General features: G+C 41.9%; 1 non-coding gene across 1 annotated transcript; it reads left to right on the forward strand.

Annotated features, from left to right (window-relative positions):
• The first annotated feature begins 20,575 nt into the window (after positions 1 to 20,575).
• On the forward strand, positions 20,576 to 20,707 carry LOC118978321 (small nucleolar RNA SNORA51). The gene has a single exon (XR_005064689.1). It is a non-coding gene; the product is annotated as a small nucleolar RNA SNORA51 (small nucleolar RNA).
• Positions 20,708 to 26,119: the final 5,412 nt, after the last annotated feature.

Here is a 26,119-nt window from a genome sequence, read left to right on the forward strand (position 1 = left end):
CCCCGACTCCTCTCTCACTCTGGCTTTCTCTCTGTCTCCAGCCTCCTACATAGTATCTCTAGGCACCTCTGCCCTTGTCCTATGTCATCTTTGCTGTGCCTTCTTTGATTCTGCATAGGATGCTTGTCATGAGATGAACTGAATGTGTGAAGCTTGACCTCCAGAACAGTGTTTCCTAACTGAACTATAGTGCTTCGAATCATCTGCATAAATCCTCTGTCTAGACTCAGAATTAAGAGAGAGGATGAGATGGAAGCTTCTAGGTAAGAAACACTACAGCTAGATTAGGGTTCTGAGAAGTGTGGTCTGTAGACTATCTGCTCTGGAAATGCTCGTGATAAGTGGCTATAAAAGGGTTCCAACCAAGCCTACTGATTCTACATATTTTGGGATGCAGCCAAGCATTCTGTATTTTTAACAAGTCCCCCAGGAGACCCTTAAGCAATAGTTAGGAACAATGGCTTAGAACAGGATTCACAAAGTGGCAGAGTAGATCAAATTTACATGCAGATATATTTTGTTTGGCCCTTATGGTGTTCTAAAAATCAAAACACTTTACTCAAAAATTTTGGAAAAATTCTTAGAGAGGCAATAGTGAGATGGTATTCAGATAATAATTACCTGAAGCTATACAATGACCACCCCATTTCACCCAGCATGCTCTTCAAACCTGAGAGCTACCAGAGCCCCTCACAGTCTGATAGGCCCACCCTTTTACTTGGGCTCTTCCAAGAAAGATACCAGATTTTTGTCATTTCTGAATCATCTGTCCTTAAAACAAGTTGACAGAAGAGAGTGAATAAATGTTAAATGAATGGCACAAGCCTGATGATATCATCTGGCATGTATTGTATAACTTAACCAAAAGCTAAAAGAAGGCCTGGTCTATGCTCGCTCCAGCAGCACAGGTACTAAAGTTGAAAAGGTACAGAGAAGATTAGCACGGCACCCACGCAGGCCAAAAACAAAAGACCTGGTCCTGGTTCTGCTGCAGCCACTGCCTTTGGCCACATCACTTCACTTCTCAGTCTGTTATCTTAATTATAAAAAAAGGTATGGGGATGCCTTGGTCAAAATTCTTCTATCTCAGAAAGCATAGCTTCTCTAGGCTGCTGGTAGACATTTGGGTTCCATTTTGCATTTGTATGTGAAACTCGGTTCCCTCCATTCTACAAATATCATATGTTGACTTTGCAATTTGGAATCTTAGTCTGACCTGAGGAGGCAGCTGTCACTCTGCGGTCACAGAACAGTAGGTATTTATGAAAGAGGTTGGGCTCACTCCTGTAGGTAGACCTCACAGATGGAGTCCAAACAACGCAGCCTGGTACAGATCCCTGCCTGTTGAGCCCATGACACTCTCCCTTCCCTCTAACAATACCCAATCACCTATGATGCCCACAGATGCCATGTTGTTCCCCCCCCGCTCTGTCTTTGTACATGCTGTTCTTTCTTGTTCACCCCATTCAGCCATATCTTTAATAGCCATTAGAAGGGACCCCTCTAGGAAGTCACTCTAGTCTCCGCCTCTGATCCCCTTCTTCAGGCCTAACTCTTCACTCTGTCCCTCCTGAGTACTTTTAACTTGGCCTTGTGGTACATAACCTGTTGTGGTATCCATTGCACTCCTCACTTCTTCATAGACTGGTTCCCCAGCTAGACTGTGATCTCCTTGAGGGCCAGGATCTAGGGCACATCAGAGAAGCACCATCAGTGCATATTTACAAAGGCTGACCAGCCCTAAATCCCAGATATGCTGAGACAGACTCTGCATGTCAGAGAGGAGCTGACCATTAACCCTTGTCCTACCCACATTACCCCCTCCTCCACTACACATACTTCTGCATTTTGAGATAGAGTTTAATGCTGATCTTCAGAATGACTGGTGATGCTTGTCAGTGGCTGAGTATCCTGTGTCTCAGCATCAGTGCTGCATAATGTGGATTGTAGGGATTATGTTAGGTAATTTTTTTGCGCAGCACTTAATGACAGCATGGTGCAGGGCACTGTTTCCTAAACTATTATGAGAAATCCTCTAATCCCCTTCTAGAGAATGTATGTGTGTGGACACTATTAAAAAGTACTCTGGTCAAAAAAGTTTGGGGAAGTCTGAAAATTATATTCCCCTCTTAGAAAGACCCAGTACAAGTTAGCATATTAAAGCCTNGTACATGCTGTTCTTTCTTGTTCACCCCATTCAGCCAGATCTTTAATAGCCATTAGAAGGGACCCCTCTAGGAAGTCACTCTAGTCTCCGCCTCTGATCCCCTTCTTCAGGCCTAACTCTTCACTCTGTCCCTCCTGAGTACTTTTAACTTGGCCTTGTGGTACATAACCTGTCGTGGTATCCATTGCACTCCTCACTTCTTCATAGACTGGTTCCCCAGCTAGATCTCCTTGAGGGCCAGGATCTAGGGCACATCAGAGAAGCACCATCAGTGCATATTTACAAAGGCTGACCAGCCCTAAATCCCAGATATGCTGAGACAGACTCTGCATGTCAGAGAGGAGCTGACCATTAACCCTTGTCCTACCCACATTACCCCCTCCTCCACTACACATACTTCTGCATTTTGAGATAGAGTTTAATGCTGATCTTCAGAATGACTGGTGATGCTTGTCAGTGGCTGAGTATCCTGTGTCTCAGCATCAGTGCTGCATAATGTGGATTGTAGGGATTATGTTAGGTAATTTTTTTGCGCAGCACTTAATGACAGCATGGTGCAGGGCACTGTTTCCTAAACTATTATGAGAAATCCTCTAATCCCCTTCTAGAGAATGTATGTGTGTGGACACTATTAAAAAGTACTCTGGTCAAAAAAGTTTGGGGAAGTCTGAAAATTATATTCCCCTCTTAGAAAGACCCAGTACAAGTTAGCATATTAAAGCCTCAGAAGTCTGGTGATGGAGAAGACAGCTTAATTTTGTTCCTCCCAGCATTTCCCAAGCACAGTGTCAAGGAACAAACACTGAAATCTGAAGTCAGAAGACCTGAGTTCTCATTTCCCCTCTGCCAGTAATGCAAATGTGTGATTCTGGACCAGATACTTCCTCTTTTGGAGCCTCATATTTCTCATTTGTAAATGGAAAGAATTGAAAATAAAACTCTAAAGTGATAGGGCTGTTTTCTAATGGCCCTTCTAATCCCCACTTTCTATCCTGCTGGAAGCGATGAGCAGCTCTGGCTTTGAGGGCTTTGCTGGGGCTAAATGGCTCATGCAAGGGGTACTTAGCAGCCTAGTATCAGCTCTGTCCTGCCCCACCCCTAGTACAGCTGGACAGGAGTTTCCCTCCACTGGCCAGATCAGAAGGGGAAGGAGCTTGGTTGAGCTGACTGTGCAACTCCAGGGCAACCGTCAACATCGTTGAAATCAGCTGTTCACTTTTCCTCTCCTCCTTCACAAGGGATCCACCATTGCAAGACTCATTGCTTAGAATGTCCAAAACCAATAAAGTAAAGTGCAACTCTGGGTTAAGGAAGAATTGTTGGGTGGGAGAAATTTGATAGTGATCATCAAGTAGGACCATGAAAGCCCCAAGTATTTTCCAAAAAGCCAGACACACAAACATGTAGTGAGAGAAGTTACATGGAAAGTTCCCCTAGTCTTGAGAGAAAACACAGCCAGTCCTGTTCCCTTTAAATGCAACTGTGGACAGTACATCTGGAATCAGGCTGTTCATGTGGACAGCGGTCAGACTATTGGTATTTACTGCTGACGGAGGCCCTGTCAGCATGATGCCATGTTCAGAATAGAAAGCCCACAACTTCTGCTCTGAAGGGTAGCCCCCAAATGACCCCCATTTAAGGCCTATGTTATATATAAACAGCGTGGTTCCCTCTAAATATATTCTCAGAAAAGTGAGAAATACTATTACTCTGCATAATATGAAGCCAGGACTTTTTTCTTGGTAAAGTACACCTACTCCAGCCCAGGGTCCTTCCTTTTTTCCTTTCCTGTATCCTGAAACATCATGGAACATTCTCTATTGTCAAATGACAAAATGAAAGCAAGTACAGTTTGACATCCTTTATCCAAGGGAAAACAATCCATGCATTAGGGATATACAGTGCCTCACAAGCAGTGGAACCCTCTTCCCAAGATACTGTGGGCAGGAGCGAGTTTTATAGAATATTAGAAGTGGCAATGCAGAAACAATGCATGCTTGGCTAGGAGGTCAGGGATTTCCTTAGAAAGCTAGTGGGTCCTATTTTCTAGGGTAAGGTATCCGAAGGCTGAGTTGGAAGATTGCCATTGGCGTTAGGTTTCCTTGACAGTGAGGAATTTCTCTAAGTAAATGCAGGCTGACCAAATTTAGATTTATGGGCCAATGAAACAGCCTCCATTTATTGATTCTCAATATAAGAATTAAATTTATTATTGTATTTCAGGTCTTGCCCTGGGCACCATTGTACCTCATAGATCCTGAGTGGGTGTATAAAGTGCAAGTCTTACAGGGGTGGGTTCAAAAGTTGATGTTTAAGTCAAAAATCAAGTATTATTAGTATTACCCTTGAAAATATTTTAAATCATAACCAAGGGTGGTGAAATTGTCACATTCTGAGAAATATAGGACAGCTCTGAGACCTGGCTTTTAAGTGATGCATCACATCATTCATCCCACACTTTTCCAGGCCATTAACTCAGTGTGTGGAATGGTATGTATTTTTAATACTCACCTGGGGTTATTAATTTTAGAGAGAGAAGAAGAAAGAGAGAGAGAGAAACATCAATTGGTTGCCTCCCCTATATGACTCAACCAGAGTTTGAACATGCATCCTAGGTATATATCCTGACAAGGGATTGAAACTGCAACCTTTTGGTGTACAGGATAATGTTCTAACCAGCTGAGCCACCCAGTCAGGGCTCTGAGTATAACTTCTGCTATCTTTAAAATTTTTTCTATTTTATTTTGATTTTTTAAAAATATATTTAATTGATTATGCATTACAGTTGTCACATTTATTCTTCCCTTTATTTCCCTCTGCCCTACACCCACCATCCCCCATCCCACCAGCAATCCCCCCACTTAGTTCATGTCCATAGGTTGTACAAATAAGTTCTTTGACTTCTCCATTTTCTACACTATTCTTAACCTCCCCCGTTCATTTTGTACCTACCATTTATGCTTCTTATCCCTTTCTCTCCCATTCCCTTCCTCCCCCTCCCTGTTGATAACCCTCCATGTGCTCACCATTTCTGTGATTCTACTCCTGTTCTAGTTGTTTGCTTAGGGTTTTTTTGGTTTTGTTTTTTAGGTTCAGTTGTTGATAGTTGTGAGTTCGTTGTCATTTTACTACTGTTCATAGTTTTGATCTTCTTTTTATTAGATAAGTCCCTTTAACATTTCACATAATAAAGGCTTGATGATGAACTCCTTTAATTTGACCTTATCTGGGAAGCACTTTATCTGCCCTTCCACTCTAAATGGTAGCTTTGCTGAACAGAGCAATCTTGGATGTAGGTTTTTGCCTTGCATGACTTGGAATACTTCTTTCCAGGTTCATCATGCCTGTAAGGTTTCTTTTGAGAAATCAGCTGATAGTCTTATGGGAACTCCTTTGTAGGTAACTGTCCCCTTTTCTCTTGCTGCTTTTAAGATCCTCTCCTTATCTTTATTTTTTATTTTTTAATATCTTTTATTGATTATACCATTACAGTTGCTCTACTCCTCCCCTTCATTCCCCTCCAACCTGCACACCCCCTCCCCCACCATTGCCCCCTTTAGTTTATGACCATGTGTCTCAAGTTCTTTAGATTCTATATTTCCCCTACTATTCTAGTGCCCTCCCCCCTATCTATTTTTTACCTACCATCTAGGCTACTTATTTTCTGTATCTTCTCCGCCCTTCTTCTCCTCCCACTCCCCTGTTGCTAACCCTTCATGTGTTCTTCGTTTCTATGGTTCCACTCCTGATCTAGCTGTCCTCTTGGTTTGCTTTTGTTTTAGGTGTGGTTGTTAATAACTGTGAGTTTGCTGTCCTTTCACTGTTCATATTTTTATCTTCTTTTTCTTAGATAAGTCCCTTTAACATTTCATATAATAACGGCTTGGTGATGATGAACTCCTTGAACTTGACCTTATCTGAGAAGCACTTTATCTGTCCTTCTATTCTAAATGAAAGCTTTGCTGGATAGAGCAATCTTGGATGTAGGTCTTTGGATTTCATGACTTGGAATATGTCTTTCCAGCTCCTTCTTGCCTGCAAGGTCTCTTTTGAGAAATCCGCTGACAGTTTGATGGGAACTCCTTTGTAGGTGACTGTCCCCTTCCCTCTTGCTGCTTCTAGGATTCTCTCCTTCATTTTAATCTTGGCTAATGTAATTATGATGTGCCTTGGTGTGTTCCTTCTTGGGTCCAACTTCTTTGGCACTCTCTGAGCTTCCTGGATTTCCTGGAAGTCTATTTTCTTTGCCAGACTGGGGAAGTTCTCCTTTATTATTTGTTCAAATAAGTTTTCCAATTATTGCTGTTCCTCTTCCCCTTCTAGTACCCCTATAATCTGGATATTGGAATGTTTAAAGATGTCCTGGAGGTTCCTAAGCCTCTCCTCATTTTTTTGAATTCTTGTAACTTCACTTTTTTCTGTTTGGTCATTTCTTCTTTCCCTCTGGTCCACCCCCTTGATTTGAGTCCCAGTTTCCTTTCCATCACTATTGGTTTCCTGTGTATTTCCCTTCATTTCAATTAGTTTAGCCTTCATATGTTCCTCTAATTTGTGACTAAAATCAACCAGTTCTGTGAGCATCCTGATCACCAGTGTCTTGAATTGTGCATCTGAGAGGTTGGCTATTTCTTGGTCGCTTAGAGTTATTGGCTCTGGGGCTTTGAGTTCTTCTTGAGCCATATTTTGGACTGTTCATGCCTGTTACGTATGAGGAGCAGAGCCCTAGGTGTTCACCAGGGTGGGGCAACTCAGTCGCTGGGTTGTGATGCTGTACATGGGGGCGGGGTCAAAGGAAAGCAATGGCGACCCTCTCTGCTGCCTCCCGCTGCCGCCCGCTGCAGCTGCCACCAGGGCCCTCATGGTCTGTCCCATTGCATGTGAGTGTGCGACCATGGTCAGCCTGCCACCACTGGGTTTGCTGCTGAGGCCTCCGCAGTCCATCTCACTGCTCACTCTGCTATTGGTTTATCTACGAACAAATCTGTTACCACAGCCAGCCCACCGCCCTGAGCCTTCACTGGGTCCACCCAACGCGGGGCTGCCTGGGTGCTTGGGTGCCTGGGGTGGGGGGATCTTTCTTGCCTGTTCCCGCTCCACTGCTGGCTCTGCCCCTCTTACTGGTCCAGTTGAACGGTTCGTTGTTGTCGGACTTCTGTATAGTTCAATTTTCTGTTCTTTGGCTTCATCTTTGTTTACCAAACCTTTGTTGTATTCAAATGTGGTTGTGGGAGAAGGCACAGTGTTTCCACCTATGCCTCCATCTTGGCGGAAGTCCTCTCTCCTTATCTTTAATCTTGAGTAATGTAATTATGATGTGCCTTGATGTATGATTCCTTGGGTCCAACTTTTTGGGGCTCTCTGGGCTTTCCAGATTTGCATGTCTAGTTCCTTCTCCAGATCGGGGAAGTTTTCTTTCACTATTTGTTCAAATAAGTTTTCAATTTCTTGCTGTTGTTCTTCTCCTTCTGGCACCCCTATGATTCAGATGTTGGAATGTTTAAAGTTTTCCTAGAGGTTCCTCAGCCTCTCCTCAATTTTATAATTCTTTTTTCTTCATCCTGTTCCATTTGAATGTTTATTTCTTCTTTCTGTTCCAAATCACTGATTTGAGTTCCAGTTTCCTTCACTTTGTTGTTGGTTCCCTGTATATTTTTATTTATTTCACTTTGTATAGCCTTCACTTCTTCTTTAATCTTGTAACTGTACTCAATCATTTCTCTGACCATCCTGAATACCAGTGTTTTTAAACTCTACATCTGATAGGTTGGCTATCTCCTCATTGCTTAGTTCTTTTTCTGGAGCTTTGATCTGTTCTTTCATTTGGGCCATATTTCTCTGTCTTATTGCACCTGTTACATTGTAAGGGGTGGAGCCATAGGTATTCGCCAGGATGGGGCAACCCTCTTCACTGTGTTTTGGTACTATATGTGGGGGAGGAGTCAGAGAGGGAACAATGTTACTTGCTCAGCTCTTGCCCCACTTTCAGTCACTTCCCCAGCTTTCCACAAGTGATTGTTCCCTTCAGATGCTAATTCCCAGGTGGGTGAGCTTGTGCACATTCTAGGACCCCATGGCCCCACCAATGGACTCTCCCATGAGACTGGGAGTTTCTCCTACTGCCACAACACTCACAGGTTTTTACACCCAGAGGTTTTGAGGCTTTATTTCCTCATACTGGAAACCTGGGTTACATGGTCTGTCTTGCACCCCAGTTGTTCCTCCCAGTTTTATCTGCATACAAAATATGGGACCATATGGTCTGCCAGCCACTGCGTTGCCCTCCTGGTCCAGATGCTGCCTTCCCATGTGTCCTCTCTGCCCTGATTGCCTGTCTCCACTCCTCTTACCAGTCTGGATGAATGTTTCTTTTTTAACTCCTTGGTTATCGGACTTCCATACAGTTTGATTTTCTCGGAGTTCTGGTTATAATTCTTCTTTTGGTTGTACAAAGAAGCAAAGTGTATCTACCTACACCTTCATCTTGGCCAGAAGCCTGCCTTTTCCAAACAAAAACAGGTGATTTGCTCCTTTCTCTTCAAACATTGAAGAACTATTTACTGACTATACTTTGCTTGCTTGTTCATTTTGTTGATTAGGTTCCTGTTCATGGTGAGACAATTTGGTATTTGTCTTCCATCACCTGGCTTATTTCACTTTGCATAATGCTTTCCAGTTCCATCCAAAGACATTGAAATTGAGGACAGGCTGACAGTCATCAGAAGGGAGAGGGGATGGGATAAAGGAAGGAAAGGGTGAAGGTTTACAGGAACAATTATAAAGGACATATGGACAACAACAAGGGGGAGTAGGAAATGGGGGAGGGAGGCAGGGAGGGCTGGGGTGGTGGGGCGGGTTAGGGGGAAAAGGCAGAAGACTGTACTTGAAAAACAATAAAAAATTGTAATAAAAAATCTATGGTACATTACAATGGAATTGGAATGGAGTATAAAAAATTGTAATAAAAAATCTATGGTACATTACAAGAAATGTGTAATGTACCATAGATTTTTTAATTACAATTTTTTATAGTACATTACATGGTACATTACACAATGGAATTCTACGCAGCAGAAAAAAAAAAAAAAAAAAAAAAAAGGAAGGAGCTCCTACCCTTTGCGAGAGCATGGATAGAACTAGAGAGCATTATGCTAAGAGAAATAAGCCAGGCTGTGAAAGAAAAATATCACACGATCTCACCTCTAACAGGAACCTAATTAACAAAACAAACAAAGAAGAAAAATATAACCAAAGACATTAAAACTAAGAAAAGGCTGACAATGACCAGAGGGGTGACAGGAGGGGATTATAGGGGAAAAGGGTGAAGGGCTTACAGGAACAATTATAAAGGACACACGGACAATAACAATGGGGGTTGGAAACAGGGAAAGGAGGTAGGGAGGGCTAGGGTGGTGGAGAGTTGTGTAGGGGAAAGGCAGAAAAGTGTATTTGAACAACAATATAAATGTTTAAAAATAAATAAAAGTGTTAAAAATGAAAAAGTAATTTTAAAATTTAAAAAAATGAGATAAATATTTATTGAGCACTTACCATGTACCAGGAAATGTTCTTGGCTTGAGGTCATATCAATGAACTAAACAGACAGAAATCTCTGCCCTGTTGAACTAACACTCTAGTGAGGATGAATGAGACCTATGAAAATGCTCACAGCTTGTTTGTTTCTGCTTATTCTGGTCTTGTCATCTCCTCCAGGTGTAACCTGGGAAAAGCCAGGAGCTGAGACTCACATTATTAAAAGCAGAAGAACCATTTAAAAAATATATATTTTACTGATTATACTATTACAGTTGTCCCAATGTTCCCCCTTTGCCCCCTTCCACTGAGCACCTTGCCCCAACTCCTTCAGGGAATCCTCACACTGTTTTCCATGTACGTGGGTCATGCATATGTGTCCTTTAGCTACTTTAATTCCTACATCGTACTTTAGATCCCCATAACTACTCTGTAACTACATATTTGCCCTCCTCAATTCCTTCACTCCTTTTGCTCACCCTTTGAACCTCCTCCCATCTGGCAACCATCAAAATGCTCTTTGTATCTATGATTCTTTTACTGTTATGCTTGTTTTTATATTTGGGGGGTTTTTTAGATTCAATTGTTGATAGACATGTATTTGTTGCCATTTTATTGTTTATATATTTGTTCTTCTTCTTCAAGAAGACCCTTTAACATTTCATAAAGTACTGGTTTGGTGGTGATGAACTCCTTTAGCTCTTTCTTGTCTGGGAAGCTCTTTGCCTGTCCTTCCATTCTAAACAATAGCTTTGCTGGATAGAGTAATCTTTCCTGGTTGTAGGTCCTTGCTTCTCATCACTTTGAATATATCTTTCCAATCGCTTCTAGTCTGCAAGTTTCCTTTGAGAAATCAGCTGAGAGTCTAACGGGAACTCCATTGTAGTTATCTGCTTTCCTCTTGCTGTGTTTAAGATTTTCCCTTCATTTTTAACCTTTGGCATTTTAGTTATGATGTATCTTGGTGTTGACCTGTTTGAGTTCATCTTGTTTGGGACTGTTTGTGTTTCCTGGACTTGCATGTCTATTTTCTTCACCAAATTAGGAAAGTTTTATTTTATTATTTTTTTCAGATTAGTTTCCAATTTCTTGCTTTTTCTCTTCTTCTGATACAAATGTTGTAATGTTTGAAGTTGTCCTAGAGGCTTCTTACACTAGCCTCAATTTTTTGGATTCTTTTTTCTTCTTGCTGTACCGATTGGATGTCTTTTCCTTCCTTATGTTCTAATACATTGATTTGATTCTTGGCTTCATCCACTCTGTTGCTGATTCCCTCCGAATTATTCTTTATTTCAATTACTGTCTCCTTTACTTCTGATTACATCATTTTATGCTATTGAAGTACCCACTGAGTTCCCTGAGTATCTTTATCACAAGGTTTCGAATTCTGCATCTAGTAGCTTGCTTGTTTCCATTTTGTTTAGTTTTTTTGCTGGAGTTTTGTCCTGTTCTTTCATTTGGGCCATGTTTCTTTGTCTCCTCATTTTTACATCCCCCCCCCACCTCGAGTTTGTTTCTATGTATTAAGTAGAGCTACTATGTCTCCTAATGTAGTAGGTATACTGTAGAGTGTAGTGGCACAGCCTCCTGTATTATTCACACTGGGCATTTGAGATATGCCTTGTGTGTGACCTTTGTGCACCTTCCTGTTTTAGTTGATCCTTGATTGCTGTTGGCATGTCCTAGGTCAGCCACCACTTGTGTTCTGTCCATGGCCACACAGCATAAGCTACAAAATGATCTGCAGATGGTGGCTACTTGTGCTTGGCATGGAGGTACACATGCAGGGCCAGGCTGTGAACCAAGGCCAGCTGCTATTAGTCATGTGCCTCAGGCAACTTAGTAATTGGTACAGGCCTCACTAAGGCCAGATCTGCTTTTTTTTTAAAAGAATTTAGGAAAATATGAAGCATGGGCTGAGACAAATCATTTGTGTAGAAGAGACAAAGGAAACAGCTTGGGTAGGCCTAATAGTTGGGTAAGGCAGCATCTCAGAGAGTCAGTAGAGTGGGGCAAACAGTGTTAGCCAGGTTGATGGAGTCTCAGATATTGTACCCACCTATCAGCTCTATGACTGTGCAGGAGGATCAGGAAAGAAATAGGGGCCTCTACCAACACTTCTGTGGGAGAAAGCTGTCCCACAGATATTTCCCTGATGCCAGACAATTCAGTTCCCACTCCCATGTCTCTGATGCCTTTCAATCTTCTGCACCCACAATGCAACTCAGAGGGAGTGGGTCTGTGATGCATGCACTGGCCTGAAGAGCCTGTGGCATTATAAATGGAAAATCAAGTCAAATTAACATGGACTACCAAGTCCTGTGGAGGAAAAGGAATGGCATGGCTACTCCCTCAAATGGGGAGTGCCTCAGAATGGTCTGGACACCCTCTCAAGGGGAGAGTGCGCCCCGACCCTTGCCTAGACAGGCTTTTATTGTTTTTTGTTGTTGTTGTTGTTGTTTGCACAGGAGTTCAGGTACAACTTATTAATCATTGTCAGGTAGTAAACAGTAGATAGCATACAAAGAGCTATCAGGGCTTCTTCTAAGTCAGAATCTATCAGCTAAAAGGCTACAAAACTTTGGGAAAACAAACTCATTTTCTTCCCAGGCCTTTATCATTTAACTAAGAGCATTCTTAGCAAAGCAGGCTTCACAGGATTTCACATATCCTTTCTCAGGCCTAATTGCCCAGGGAGCCTGCCATCCCCAGCACAGGGCTGCACCACCCCCAGTCATTGTTTTCAGGCTTAAGTGAGGCAGAGGAGACAGATAGCCAAAGAATTCTTGGAGACTTCTCGCAGACAGACTGAGGACTCGGGCTTTGTCAAAGCTGAGGGATGAGGGTCCATCACCCCCTTTCTCCATAGCTCCCCAAGTCCTTCCCTGAGGACTCTACATGATCATGCCTGTCTTAGGAGGTTCCCCCCTTAGGGAATCTGACCTATCATTGGCTAATTGATCAAGCATTGGAGGCCAGTTATGGGAAAAGGAGCAGAAGCAGCGCTCCTGCTAGGAAGATAAACTTTGTCCAAAGGTTGCTCACTCAGCCTTAGCCATGGGGGGTTATAGCTCCTGAAACAAGGCAGGGTGTTTCCCAACAGGTCTGAATAAGTCTGTGCATGGGTCCTTGAAGAGGAACTGCCAGGGAGTCCAACAGATTCTGCCTTCCACAGCCTTAATCCCCACTGGGTTTTACAGTCAGAAGCTATGGCAACTTCTCTTTCTTGCCCTGAAATCCTGGCCTGAGAAGCCTGGTGTGGGGCTGGGATCCTTTGCTCCTGAGATATCCCTCCAGGTACACGTGGGTATGGTATCAGGCTGTTCTGTATCTCCATCCTTCCTCCCCGTCTTGATGTACCTTCTTAATTACATTGTTGTAGGACTTCCATTCAGCTCAATTTGTGATCATTCTAATGATGGTTGTTCTGTAGTTTAGTGGTAATTTTGATTGTGGTTGTGCAAGGAGGCCAACCGTGTTTACCTATGCCTCTACCTTCACTGGGAGTCAGAAGGGTCATTTAAAAGATAAGCTGCTAAGACTTCTGGCCAAGATGGAGGCATAGGGAGACACACTGTGCCTCTTTGCACAACCAAAAGAAGGACAACAAAAATTTAACAATAAAAAACAACCAGAACTGACAGAAAATTGAACTGTATGGAAGTCCAACAACCAAGGAGTTAAAGAAGAAACATTCATCCAGGCCAGTGGGAGGGGTGGAGTCAGGCAGCCAGGGTGGTGAGGACTCACAGCAAGGCACAGGCTAGCAGACCAGGGTTCACAAAGCAGAGGCTGGTGGGCCCAGTGAGGCAGCAGATTGCAGTACAGGGCATGCAAGGCGGCAGCTTGCCAGCAAGGCAGTTGCTGACAGACCGGAGAGTCCCACATTCATGCACAGATAAACCAGGTAAAACAAAGGGGGCATGGGAAGGACCACACACCCCAGCACCCCAGTGCAGAGAAATAAACCCTCATACCACTGATTGAAACACCTGTGGGGGATGAGGTTACAGCAGGAGAGACTCCCAGCCTCACAGGAAAGTTTGGTGGAGAGACCCACAGGGTCCTAGAATGTACACAAACCCACCTGGGAGTATACAAACCCTTTACCTGGGAGTTAGAACCAGAAGGGCCCAATTTGATTGTGGTTAGTGGGGTAAGTAGTTGAAAATTGGCAGAGAGTGGAGCAAGTGGCACTGTTCCCTCTTGAACCCCAGCTCCACATTCAGGATCACAATGCAGCAATGTGGGTTGCCCTGCCCTGGTGAACAACTAAGGCTCCACCCCTCACTATGTAACAGGCATATCAAGGCAAAAAAAACAACAACAAAATATGGCCCAAATGAAAAAACAAATCAAAGCTCTGGAAATAAATACAACTAAGCAACGAAGAGATAGCCAACTTCTCAGATGCACAGTTCATAACACTGGTAATCAGGATGCTCACAGAATTGGTTGAATTCAGTTGCAAATTACATGAAAAAATGAAGGCTAAGCTAACTGAAATAAAGAAAAATGTACATGAAATCAACAGTGATGAGAAGGAAACTGGGACTCAAATAAATGGAGTGGACCAGAAGGAAGAAAGAAACAACCAATCAGAAAAGAATGAAGAAACAAGAATTCAAAAAAATGAGGAGAGGCTTAGGAACCTCCAGGACATCTTTAAACATTCCAACATCTGAATTGTAGGGGTACCAGAAGGAAAAGAGGAACAGCAACAAGTGGAAAACTTATTTGAACAAATAATAAAGGAGAACTTCCCCAATCTGCAAAGGAAATAGACTTCCAGGAAGTCTAGGAAGCTCAGAGAGTCCCAAAGAAGGTGGACCCAAGGAAGAACACACCAAGACACATCACAATTGCATTACCCAATATTAAAATGAAGGAGAGAATTCTAGAAGCAGCAAGAGATAAGGAGGCAGTTACCTACAAAGGAGTTCCCATCAGACTATCAGCTGATTTCCCAAAAGAGACCTTATAAGCAAGAAGAGGCTGGAAAGAAGTACTCCAATTCATGAAATGCAAGGACCTACATCCAAGATTGCTCTATCCAGCAAAGCTATCATTTAGAATGGAAGGGCAGATAAAGTGCTTCTCAGATAAGGTCAAGTTAAAGAAGTTTATCATTACAGGCCCTTATTTTATGAAATGTTAAAGAGACTTAGAAAAGTAAAATAAGGAACATGTACAATAAAATGCTAGCAAACACAATTACTAACAACCACACTTAAAACAAAAACAAACTAAGAAAAAACTAGAACAAGAATAGAACCATAGAAATGGAGATCACGTGGAGGGTTAGCAACAGGGGAGTTGGAGGACGAGAGAGAGAGAAAGGGTACAGAGAATAAGTAGCATGGATGGTAGGTAGAAAATAGGCAGGAAGAGGACAGGAATAGTATGGGAAATATAGAAGCTAAAGAACTTGTGCCCTGGCTGGTATAGCTCAGTAGATTGAGTACAGGCCTGTGAACCAGAGGATCATGGTTCAATTCCTGATCAGGGCACATGCCTGGGTTGCAGGCCGCTTTCAGGTGGGGGACCCATGAGAGGCAACCATGCACTGATGTTTTCTCCCTCTCTCCTTCCCTTCCCCTCTAAAGATAAATAAAAATTAAAAAAAAACTTGTGACACATGGACATGAACTAAAGTGGGGGGGGGGTGTGGGTGAGAGAGGGTGTGCAGGGTAGAGGGGAATGAAGGGGGGAAATGGGACAACTGTAATAGCATAATCAATCAAATATATTTAAAAAAAACATGGATACCAGAAGGAGAAGAGGAAGAGGAAGAAACTGAAAACTTATTTAAAAACATAATGAAAAATAACTTCCCTAATCTGGAAAAGGAAATAGGCTTCCAGGAAGTCCAGGAAGCTCTGAGAGTCTCAAAAAAGTTGGACCCAAGGAAACACACATCAAGGCACATCATAAGTACCTACCCAAGGTTAAAGATAAGGAGAGAATCTTAAAAACAAGAGAAAAGGAGATAGTTACCTACAAAGAAGTTCCCATAAGACTGTCAGCTGATTTCTCAAAATAAACCTACAGGCAAGAAAGGGCTGGAATGAAGTATTTGACGTCATGAAAAGCAAAGACCTACATCCAAGATTACTCTATCCAGCAAAGCTATCATTTATTTATTTATTTATTTATATTTTTAATATATTTTATTGATTATACCATTACAGTTGTTCTATTCCCCCCTTCATTCCCCTCCACCCTGCACACCCCCCACCATTTCCCCCCTTTAGTTTATAACCACGTGTCTCAAGTTCTTTAGATTCTATATTTCCCCCACTATTCTTGCCCTCCCCCCTATTTTCTACCTACTGTCTATGCTATTTTCTGTACCTTCTCCCCCCTTCTCCTCCTCCCACTCCCCTGTTGCTAACCCTACATGTGATCTTCATTTCTATGGTTCCACTCCTGATCTAGCTGTCCTCTTGGTTTGCTTTTGTTTTAGGTGTGGTTGTTAATAACTGTGAGTTTGCTGTCCTTTCACTGTTTATATTTTTCATCTTCCTTTTCTTAGATAAGTCCCTTTAACATGTCATATAATAAGGGCTTGGTGATGATGAACTCATTGAATTTGACCTTATGTGAGAAGCACTTTATCTGTCCTTCCATTCTAAATGAAAGCTTTGCTAGATAGAGCAATCTAGGCTGTAGGTCTTTGGATTTCATGACTTGGAATACTTCTTTCTAGCTCCTTCTTGCCTGTAAGGTCTCTTTTGAGAAATCTGCTGATGGGAACTCCTTTGTAGGTGACTGTCCCCTTATCTCTTGCTGCTTCTAGGATTCTCTCCTTCGTTTCCATCTTGGCTAATGTAATTATGATGCATCTTGGTGCATTCCTTCTTGGGTCCAACTTCTTTGGGAATCTATGAGCTTCTTGGACTTCCTGGAAGTCTATTTCCTTTGCCAGATTGGCGAAGTTCTCCTTTATTATTTGTTCAAATAAGTTTTCCACTTGTGGCTATTCCTCTTCCCCTTCTGGTACCCCTATAATTTGGATGTTGGAGCATTTAAAGATGTCCTGGAGGTTCCTAAGCCTCTCCACATTTTTTTTGAATTCTCATTANAGGGACTTATCTAAGAAAAAGAAGATGAAAAATATTAACAGTGAAAGGACAGCAAACTCACATCTATTAACAACCACACCTAAAACAAAAGCAAACCAAGAGGACAGCTAGATCAGGAGTGGAACCATAGAAATGAAGAATGCATGGAGGGTTAGCAACAGGGGAGTGGGAGGGGGAGAAGGGGGGAGAAGGCACAGAAAATAGCATAGACAGTAGGTAGAAAATAGATAGGGGGAGGGCAAGAATAGTGGGGTAAATATAGAATCTAAAGAACTTGAGACACGTGGTTATAAACTAAGGGGGGAGAATGGTAGGGGAGGGAGTATGCAGGTGGAGGGGAATGAAGGGGGGGAATAGAACAACTGTAATGGTATAATCAATAAAATATATATTAAAAAATAGTATGGGAAATGGAGAAGCCAAAGAACTTATATGTATGACCCATGCATATAAACTAAGTTAGGGGAATGATGGTGGGGGAGGGTGTTCAAGGTGGAGGGGAAAAAAAGGGGAGACAAAATCGGACAACTGTAATACCATAATTAATAAAATATATATTTTAATAAACTCCAGAGAATGCTAAGTGATGAGGAGATAGATAACCTATCTGATGCAGAGTTCAAAATACTGATAATTGGAATGCTCACAGAACTACATCAGCTCAGCCACAAAATGAAGGAAGAAATGAAGGTTACTCAAAGTGAAAGAAAGCAAAATGTACAGTGGACCAACCGTGATGGGCAGGTAAGCGGTACTCAAATCAACAATTGGAACAAAAGGAAGAAGTAGACATCCAATGGAACAGAATGAAGAAACAAGAATCCCCCCAAATAGGGAGAGGCTTAGGAACTTATGAGACAACTTTGAGTGCTCAAATATCCAAATCATAGGGATGCCAGAAGGAGAAGAGCCAGAGCAAGAAATTGAATACTTACTTTTTAGAGAAGGAGAATTGGGGAAAAGGTACAGGGAATAAGAAACATAACTGGTAGGCACAAAATAGACAGGGGGAGGTTAAGGATAGTATAGGAAGTGTAGACGCATATAAATAATTTATATGTAGGACCCATGGACATGAACAAAGTTGGGGGGGTATGCTATTGGGAGGGAGGGTACAGGATAAAGGGCAGGAAAAAATGGGATGACTTTAATTGCATAATCAATAAAATATAGTTAAAATTAGTAAAAAAAATAATAATAAGCCTGTGACTTGCTGGTACTGACCACCTCAATTAGAAGGAATATATATTTATCTCCAAATTATAGTCTGAAACTGGAGTTCTCCAAGCTGAAAAATGAAAGTATTAACCACACCAAAGTAATACATTACTATTGAAGGCAATATTGTAAGGTCAGGTCTCTGGTTGGCTTAGAGAAGGGTTATAAACTTTTTATTATCACTGGCCTTCAGATTTTATGTTCCTGGGTCCAAAAGGCAGATTTCAAAAAGATCCAAAACGGATAGTGGAAAAATCGACAGAAAACTCATTTAAAATAAAGCTGGGTGGCCAGAAGGGGGAGCTCTCATCCTCTACACCAATCACGAAGCTCAACAGGAAGGACTCTTTGTTTAGAATAATATTAATGACTTCTTTTCTATGAAAGAGTTTCTTCTCCTTTGTTTCTTGAGACTTGAACGTGGTTTAACAGACTGCATGCTCCAAATTGCAATTCTTTGTGTTTTTAAAAAATATATTTTATTGATTGTGCCATTACAGTTGTCTCATCTCCCCCCTTCATTCCCCTCCACCCTGCACACCCTCTCCCTTCCATTCCCCTTCTTTAGTTCATGTAAATGTGTCACAAGTTCTTTAGCTTCTACATTTCCCACAATATTCTTGCCCTCCCCCTGTCTATTTTCTACCTACTGTTTATCCTACTTATTCTCTGTACCTTCTCCCCGCTTCTTGTCCCACTCCCCTGTTGCTAACCCTCCATGTGATCTCCATTTCTATGGTTCCGCTCCTGATCTAGCTGTCCACTTAGTTTGCCTTTGTTTTAGGTGTGGTTGTCAATAACTGTGAGTTTGCTGTGCTTTCACTGTTCCTATTTTTTATCTTCTTTTTCTTAGATAAGTCCCTTTAAGGTTTCATATAATAAGGGCTTGGTGATGATGAACTCCTTGAACTTGACCTTATCTGAGAAGCACTTTATCTGTCCTTCCATTCTAAATGAAAGCTTTGCTGGATAAAGCAATCTTGGCTGTAGGTCTTTGGATTTCATGACTTGGAATCCTTCTTTCCAGCCCCTTCTTGCCTGTAAGGTCTCTTTTGAGAAATCCGCTGACAGCCTGAGGGGAACTCCTTTGTAGGTGACTGTCTCCTTATCTCTTGCTACTTCTAGGATTCTCTCCTTCATTTTAATCTTGGCTAATGTAATTACGATGTGCCTTGGTGTGTGCCTCCTTGGGTCCAACTTCTTTGGGACTCTCTGAGCTTCCTGGATTTCCTGGAAGTCTATGTCCTTTGCCAGATTGGAGAAGTTCTCCTTTATTATTTGTTCAAATAAGTTTTCCAATTGTTGCTGTTCTTCTTCCCCTTCTGGTGCCCCTATCCTATAAGTTGGATGTTGGAATGTTTAAAGATGTCCTGGAGGTTCCTAAGCCTCTCCTCATTTTTTCGAATTCTTGTTTCTTCATTCTTTTCTGTTTGGTTGTTTCTTTCTTCCTTCTGGCTCACTCCATTGATTTGAGTCCCTGTTTTTTTTCCATTACTACTGGTTCTCTGTGCATTTTCTTTCATTTCACTTAGTGTAGCCTGTGACTAAAGTCTACCAGTTCTGTGAGCATCCTGATTACAAGTGTTTTGAACTGTGCGTCTGATAGGTTGGCTATTTCTTTGTTGCTTAGAAGTATTGGCTCTGGAGCATTGAGCTGTTTTTCTGCTTAAGCCATAATGTTTGTTCTGTTCGCACCTGCTACATATTGGCGGGGGCGGGGGGAGGGAAGCTTAGGTGTTCACCAGGGCAGGGCAACCCACGTTGCTGGGTTGTGATGCTGTATGTGGGGGCAGGGTCAGAGAGGGAGTAATGGCGCTTGTTCCCCACTCTCTCGGATATCGGTCCCCTCTGCTGCTTCCCACAAGCAAATTGGGCCCTTCTGGTGCTGGTTCCCGTGTGGGTGGCCTTGTGTACATTCTAGGACCTTGTGGGTCTCTCCCATGAACTCTTCTGTGAGGCTTAGAGCCTCTCCCAGCACCTCAACCATAGAAAGTTTTTTCAGTTGGTGCTTTTAGGCTTTAATTCCCATCTCTGGGGGCCCATGTTGCATAGTCTGTCTCACTGTTTGTCTTTTGTCTGGTTTATCTGTGCGTGAATGTGTGACCGCAGTCGGCCAGCCGCCTTGAGCCCTCACTGGGTCTGCCCATTGCCACTTCAAGCCTGGGATCTGCCAATCACTGCCTGCACACCTGGGTTGGTCTGGCAGCCACTGCTTTTTCCTGCCATGACCCCTCTCCTCTGGCCACCGACTCTACCCCTCTTACTGGTCTGGATGAACGGTTCGTTGTTGTTCAATTTTCTGTCTGTTTTGGCTGTGTTTTTGTTTCTAAATCTTTGTTGTCCTTAAATTTGGTTGTGCAAGGAGGTACAGTGTTTACACCTATGCCTCCATCTTGGCTGGAACCCCAATTCTTTGTTTCGAATAAACCCATTTTGTTGGAGAAATACCTGTTTATTTGTTTAAGGTCAACAGTGGCCTGTGCTTGCACCTACCTAGTCTAGGGTTATTCAGCAGAGGTGTTGTATGCATGTGCTTGAAGCTTAGCAAGTTGTTTCCTTAAGATTCTTACAGCAGGGGCTCCCAGTGCTTACCACAGCCTGTGCTCTAACACTGACTGCACAGAAAGAGGAGGCAGAGTAAATGCATCCTATATGCATCTCAGCCCAAGCCCTTTGCCTGGTCTGCATTGTGAATAGGGGGACATGGGAAAAGAAAAAGAAAAAAAATTCTTATATTAGAAGGCAAACACCCTTTTTGCTAAAGTCCTCCTCCAGGCAGAAATGAGAATGAAAGTTGGTGAGACAGAGATCCTCAATGGCTGTACCCCACCTTATTGGCAGAGGCTCAAGTTCTCAAAATGTCCTTACATTGAGCAGAAATACAATTACTATAGATTGGGTCTACACTTTGAAGACCATGGAGAAAGAACTTTCTCTTCCCAATGTCAACCCTTAAGCTTCTGTTCTAAAGGAGAAAATTCCATTTCCTCACAACATATACATGTATATTGGGTTGGCCAAAAAGTTTTAGTTTTTCCTGTATGATGGCTGTAGAATCGCTTAGTTGTCTTTAACTTCATTCAAAACAATTTTGTTAAATTGTATTGTGACAACTGTCATATCAGAGTGCATTTTAAAAAACATATCAATAGTGGCAAATTTTTGTATAGCCAGTTTAACATTGAAGATGGGAGAAAATATGCAATATTTTTGGCATAGTATGCTTTATTATTTCAAGAAACATAAAAACGCAACCAGAATGCAAAAAAAGATTTGTACAATGTATAGAGAAGATACCATTACTGAGCGAATGTATCTAAAGTGATCTGCGAAGTTTCATGCTGGAGATTTCTTGCTGGACAACACTCCATAGTTGGGTTGACCAGTTAAAGTTTATAGTGATCAAATTGAGACACTAATTGAGAAAAATCAATGTTATACCATTTGCCAATATACCTCTTTTCTGTTTGATTTTTATTATTGAGGTATAACTGACACATAAGATCACATTAGTTTCAGATGTATAACATAATGATTTGATATCTGTATATATTACAAAATGTGATAACTACAAAAGTGTAGTTAACATCTGACACCATATAGTGTTACAATTTTTTTCTTGTGATTAGAACTTTTAAAATCTCTTCTCTTGGAAACTTTCTTTCCATTTATTTATTTGTTTGTTTATTTATTTATTTATAATAAATTATTATTATTATTATTATCATTACTATTAACCTAGAGACAGGGGGAGGGAGGAAGGGAGAGAAATATCAAATGGTTACCTTCTGTAGGCCCCCTCACCAGGGACTAAACCCACAACCCAGGTATGTGCCCTGATAGGGAATTGAACCAGTGACCTTTCAGTTTGAAAGACAATGCCCATCTAACTAAGTTGCATGGGCTGGGGTCCTCTTGGCAACTTTCCAACATAGTTTACCACTACAGTATTTAAAATTTGGCACTAGCAGTTGAAAAGTTTTCTCAGGACAGAATGTTTAGGACACATACATTATATCCGAGTAAGGCAGAGGTTAAGAGAAATGAAAGTGATTTTAAGGAAGTCAGCTCAAGGATCGAAGAGATGGTATTGAAGGTGGCATTGATGGTATCGAACAACTGGGGATAATTTTCCGATGTAAGATCATTTAGAGTTGGCTATGCTTTCTGGTGAGAAACAGAAAATACAGACCTGGAGGAAGAATAAGAGGTTAGCACTAAAGTTGGAGAGTTTAAAGGGTCTTCAGCCTGAATGTAGACTGTAATAGCTAATCTATAAAGAAAGGATTATAAACTTTTTAAATTTGTGGGGTGTCCAGAATGATCAGGCTGTGCCATATGTTTTACTGGTGTTAATATAATCTAATCTTTACATTTCGTAAGGCAGGAATTGCTGCCCCCATGAAGACAAAAAGCTGATAAAAGTTTAAAAATATTTTTTATTGTTGTTCAAGCACAGTTGTCTCCATTTTCACCCCACCACAGCCCCCACCCCACCCAACCCTGCCTCCTACCCTCAAATCTACTCCCTTTGGCTTTGTCCATGTGTCTTGTATACAGGTTTCTTGATAGCCCTCCCCCTATTTTCCCCCATTATACCTCTCCCTGTTCCCCTGTGGTTACTATCAGTTTGTTCTTTATTTCAGTGTCTCTGGTTATATTTTGTTTGCTTCTTTGTTTTGTTGATTAGGTTCCACTTACACGTGAGATCATATGGTATTTGTCTTTCACTGCCTGGCTTATTTCACTTAGCATAATGCTCTCCAGCTCTCCCCATGCTGTAGCAAAGGGTAGGAGCCCTTCTTTTTTTCTGTTGCATAGTATTCCATTGTGTAAGTGTACCATAGTTTTTTGATTCACTCATTTATTGATGGGCATTTAGGTTGTTTCCAACACTTGGCTATTGTAAATCGTGCTGCTATGAACATTGGGATGCACAGGTTCTTTTGAATTGGTGTTTCAGGATTCTTAGGGTATAATCCCAGCAGTGGAATTGCTGGCTCAGAAGGCACTTCCATTTTTAGTTTTCTGAGGAAATTCCATATTGTTTTTCACAATGGCTGCACCAGTCTGCATTCCCACCAACAGTGCACTAGGGTTCCCTTTTCTCCACAACCTCTCCTGCATATGCTGTTTGTTGACTTGTTTATGATGGCCATTCTGACCGGTATGAAGTGGTATCTCATTGTGGTTTTAATTTGCATCTCTCTGTTGGCTAGTGATGCCGAGCATCCTTTCATATGTCTCTGGGCTCCCAATATGTTCTCCTTGGAGAAATGTCTGTTCAAGTCCTTTGCCCATTTTTTAAATTGGGTTGTTTGTCTTCCTGGAGTGGAGTTGTGTGGGTTCTTTATATATTTTGGAGATCAAACCCTTGTCCAAGTTATCATTAGCAAATATACTTCCCACATGGTTTTATCCCTTTTCATTTTACTGTTATTTTCTTTAGCCATGCAGAAGCTTTTTATTTTGATGAGGTCCCATTTGTTTACTGGAAGGCTGATAAAAGCTAAGTAAATTTCCCAGGGTCACCTAATTACTAAATGAGAGGGTTGGGACTCCAACTCAGATGATTTCTCAGGGTGTGTGGTGAGCACATCAAGAATGTGTTCCCAAACCAGTGGTGTCAAGTATGAATCACTAAGCACCAGTGCATGAAGGTTTTTTAGTTGATCTGTAGTTTGAGTGCAGATTTAGTGCTTAAATTTTTTTTATTGTTGTTCAATTACAGCTTGATGCAAGGTGTTATGGATGAGACGAGGTACATTCACACGGACTACCAAGTCCTGTGGAGGAAAAGGGATGGCATCACTACTCTCTCAAGAGTAGCGCGCCTGACCCTTGCCTTGACAGGTTTTTATTGGGTTTCAATTTGCACAGGAATACAGGTAAAGTTCATTAATCATTGTCAGGCAGTAAGGATCAAACAATAGATAGCATACAAAGAATTAGGAGGACTTATTCTGAGGCAGGACCTGTTACCTAAAGAGCTACAAAACTTTGGGAAACAAACTCATTTCCTGCTCAGACCTTTATCATTTAATTGAGAGCATTCTTAGCAAAGCAGTTTTCACAGGATTTTATTTATTCTTTCTTAGGCCTGATCACCTGGGAAACCTGCCCTTTCCAGCAGAGGGCTACACGGCCCTCTGTCATTGTTTCAGGCTTAAGTCAGGCAGGGGAAGTAAGGCAGCCAAGAGATTAGGAGACTTCTTGCGGACAGAATGAGGACTCAGGCTACGTCAAAGCTGAGGGGCAAGGGTCCATCACCCCCTTTTGCTATAGCCCCCAAGTCCTTCCTTGAGGCTTCCCCATGATTGTGCTTATCTTAGGTCATTCCCCTTTTAAGGAATCTTACCCAACATTGGCTAACCGATCAAGCATCAGGGGCCAGTTATGGATGAAGTAAAAGGAGCAGAAGCAGCACCCCTGACAGGGAGATAAGCTTTGTCTCCTGAGTGGCTTATGGTCCGAAGGTCGCTCACTCAGCCTTAGCCATGGGGGGTTACAGCTTCTGAAACCAGGCAGGGCGGTTCCCAACAACAGCTGTTCCCATTTCCCCCCATTACTCTCCTTTACCTTGCCAGATTTAGTTCCTATGAAATAATAAAGTCTACAGTTTTTTTGGAGGCTGGGCAGCATAGGGAGACCTGGCTTCAAATCACATCTCTGCCTTTCACTTGTTGTATGTTTGTGGGTAAATTTCTCCACCTTTATTTTTATTTTTTAAATTAAATTTAAAAATCCCCAACCGAGGATATTTTTTTTCATTGACAGAGAGAGAAGCATTGATGTGAGAGAGAACTATCAACCCACTGCCTCCCACATGTGCACTGACTGGAGATCAAACCTGCAACCTTTTGGTCTATGGGACATTGTTCCAACCAACTGAGCCACACAGGCCAGGGAAAACTTCTCTACCTTTCCAACCCTTAATTTCTTCATCTGTAAGATGGTATTAGTAATACCAACCTCATTGGTGTTGTTACAAGGACCAAATGAGATGATGTTTGTAATGGGTATATTACATAAGTACAATGTATATAAAGAATATTTATTTATGAGGTGTGCCTAAATAACAAGTATTCAACAAAAAGTAGTACTCAATCAAGCCTCTTTTTATTTGTATTTATTTATTTTAATTTATTGATTCGAGAGAGCAAAAAAGGGAGAGAGAGAGAGAGACACTGATTTGTTGTTCTACTTATTTATACATTCATTGGTTTCTTCTTGTATGTGCCCTGAACTGGGATCAAACCCAAAACTTCGGTGTTATCAGGACAATGCTCTAACCAAATGAGCCACCAAGATAGGAGTCAAACCTCTTTTTAAGATGGAGAGTGGGTGTGGTAGACTGTAATGTGTCATCTTGGCTAGGTTGAACTACTTTCCCGAAAAGTCCCTTCCTTGTGTGTTTCCAGTTAGTATGATCCACAGAGACATTCTTGTGGGTGATTGAGGGCAGGAGTGAAGCAACAGCCACTTTAGCTCACACACATTGTCACTTATTTTCTGGCTCCCCTTGCTGGTGTGAGGCAGAAGCCAGGCCTGCAACTGCTCCATCTTCCCCAGGATCTTCCTAAAGCATCTCTGGCTTTCTGGGCCAGGTAGGTGTTTATATTGATCAAAACTAACCAGGGTCCCATACCATCAAGGTCAGGGGCAACAGGGACTGACACAGTTTCACTTCATTTTTGTGGGCTCCAGCTTGTGTTTGCTCTCTCCTGATTTATGTCCACCCTCTCTTTCCAACTGCCTGCTGCTGACTATATGTATCTCCTAGTTAGGGTTGCCAGATTTAGCAAATAAAAAGAGGGAATTCTCAGTAAAATGCGAATTTCAGAAAAACAACAAATACTTTTCTAGTATATATTTATCTGAAATTCACATTTGACTAGGCATCTTGTTTTCCTTTGTTTTCTTTCTTTGCTAATTCAGGCAACCTTAAAAGTATGGGAGTAAGTGACTAGAGAAAGATAAGAGTGTTGGGTAGTACCTAATTGAGGATGGTAACTGTGAGTTTACAATGACACAAGCTAATACTCAGCTGAGTACTTTTCTCCAGAAGTGCTCAGTTGTTTAGCTACAGGTAATGTCAAGGCAGATAACTGGGTGCATC

This window comes from Sturnira hondurensis, unplaced genomic scaffold, assembly GCF_014824575.4.
Source record: "Sturnira hondurensis isolate 20B ecotype Veracruz unplaced genomic scaffold, ASM1482457v3 Scaffold0021765, whole genome shotgun sequence".
NCBI lineage: Eukaryota > Metazoa > Chordata > Mammalia > Chiroptera > Phyllostomidae > Sturnira > Sturnira hondurensis.